The 2,434-nt window shown below is 36.9% G+C and overlaps 1 non-coding gene across 1 annotated transcript; it reads left to right on the top strand.

The window, feature by feature from the left end:
• Positions 1–2,082: 2,082 nt before the first annotated feature.
• LOC120229938 lies at positions 2,083–2,190 on the top strand. Its single transcript, XR_005527882.1, has one exon. It is a non-coding gene; the product is annotated as a U6 spliceosomal RNA (small nuclear RNA).
• The last annotated feature ends 244 nt before the right edge of the window (positions 2,191–2,434 follow it).

The raw sequence follows: 2,434 nt of genomic DNA, 5'->3' as shown, positions 1-2,434 counted from the left end.
TCTCTCAGTGGATTCTGCGTCTTTTTTCTCCCAATCTCTCAGGTTTTGTAAGGTTTCCAATGGCTTCAGATCTTTTCTGTGTGATGTATGGGCGCGAGTGCAAGTACGGAGCTCCTTACTTCTCCGCCATCTTGCCCCCTCTCCTTGTTAGCATATTCCTAAGGGTAAATGTGTAATGAGTTTAAAAAGAAAATTCCTTGATAAAAGGAGGTAAGAACTATTATAAAATTAATATGGAGAAAAATGTCTTGGCAGATTCTATTCCCAAATGAAATTTAACTATTGAAGTAATTGTGTCTATTTTAATGGTATTTGGTATCATTATAGTAAAAAAACGGATGTCATTTTGATGCTAAAAATATTTAAAGGATCTTTCTACTGAAATTAATCATAACTATATTACTTAATGAGAGTTCACTTTTATACTTCAGGTTTTCAAAAAAAAATATATATATATATATAAATTCCCCTGATAAGGTAAAGTAATCGTGACCTTGTGACCAAGTGTGATTTCTCTCAGGATCTTTTAAAAATAAAAAATCCATCCATGTATTTCACTGAATTCCCAATAAGGGATTTAAGAAAAATTAATACTTATTTTCATAGATGCACACAAGCATTTGATAAGGTTATTTATATTCATTTATAATAGTTATTTATGATTAAAAAAAAAAACTCCCAAAATACTAGAAATAGAAAAGAGCATTTATGTTTTCAGAAACTGTCTGCCAAAATTTGACCGCATTTTACTGAAGAGGGAAAATTTAGAAATAGTTCTTTTAAGATATGGAAATCAGGATGACCACTCAAATCCCAGGCCAGAACATAGCGGTGAGAGGAATTTAAAAATATTAGAGCTTGAAGAGCTATAAGCTGTCATTATTTGCATGTCATCCGATATCATTTAGCCTAGCAAATTGAGAGACTTTGCTCTGAAATACTAACCAGTAGATATAAATGCTGGGTCCAAAGTTCTGCACAAATTAAATTTTATTAGGAGTTCCCAAATTGTTTATGCACTGCTGGTGATAATTTAGGAGAACACTCTTTTAAGTCAAATATTTGCCCCCAAATTATAATTTTTATCATTTTAAATTTGATGTATGTGATCATTGTGACACGTCTGTCACTGTGATTTCAATTTTCACTTACTTGGTAACTAATCTGAGCATCTTCTCACATATATTTATTAATCATTCAAGTGTCATATGAACTGATTATTTGTATCTTTTTCCTGTTTCTCTTTTCACTTGTCTATTTCTTTGCTTTGGAAAACCTGTTTTGAGAGTCTGAGCAGGATAAGGGCAGAGAGGGAGGGAGACAGAGAACCCCAAACAGGATCCACACTGTCAGGGCAGAGCCTGACAACTCACAAACCACAATATCATGACCTGATCTGAAATCAAGAGTCAGACACTTAACTGACCTGAGCTACCCAGGCGCCCCTGGAAAGCATTTTTTATGAGCTTTGGGGGAAAAAATTCTTTGACTTTATTGATTGGACATATAGTTTATGTATTACATTTTTAGATTATCTTTTGTTGCATTGAAATTAAAAATTTTAGTAGAGTGTATCCAAGATGACAATAGGCAGACCCTGAACTTACCTCCTCCATGAGCACACTTATTCTACCCTTACTTATACATCTTTCTGAAGAAGAACTGGGACTTAGTGAACAACTTCTGCACCACAAAGGGTAGAAGAACTACACAGAGAACATCAGGAGAGATGGAGACATGATGACAATGGAACCCCACTCCCTGAGGCTGTAAGATGCAGTGCAGATCCCTGGTCGTACTGAGGGACCAGGAGCAGATTCCTCTGCCCTGCAGCATGGAAATAAATTTGTGGTTTAAAGGTTCACCTATAGGGGTGCCTGGGTGGCTCAGTAGGTTAAGCATCCGACTCTTGCTTTCAGCTTGCGTCAGGATCTCACGGTTTATGAGTTGGAGCCCTGCGTTGGGTTCAGCACTGACAGTGTGGAGACTGCCTGGGATTTTCTACCTCTCTCTCTCCCCCTCCCTCCCCATCTCCCTCTTTAAATAAATAAACTTAAAAAAGAATTTAAAGGTGAAACTATAGTGCTCACTTTGGCAGCACACACACTAAAACTGAGAACGATGCAGAGAAGATTAGCATGGCCCCTGCGGGAGGATGTCATGTAAATTTGTGAGGCATTCCGTATGTGGGTCAGTTCCCCAGTGAACTGACATGCTTTGTGGATTAGCACAGAAAATGGGGTTTGGAGAGGTCGCTCTGGAGGCCCACTCCAAGTTTAAAAATAAATAACAAAAATAAAAATGCAACTATACTATAAAGAATAAACTTTCCATGCAGCAGTAGGGGGTTAGGAAGTGCTAGTAAACACTGTTTATATTCTCCCTATTAATAAACATGACTTACTATTCCATTTATTCATGCCTTCTTTTATGT

Source organism: Hyaena hyaena, unplaced genomic scaffold (genome assembly GCF_003009895.1).
Source record: "Hyaena hyaena isolate Hyena2069 unplaced genomic scaffold, ASM300989v1 scaffold_36, whole genome shotgun sequence".
Classification (NCBI taxonomy): Eukaryota; Metazoa; Chordata; class Mammalia; order Carnivora; family Hyaenidae; genus Hyaena; species Hyaena hyaena.
This window is presented reverse-complemented; position numbering and strand designations above follow the sequence as displayed.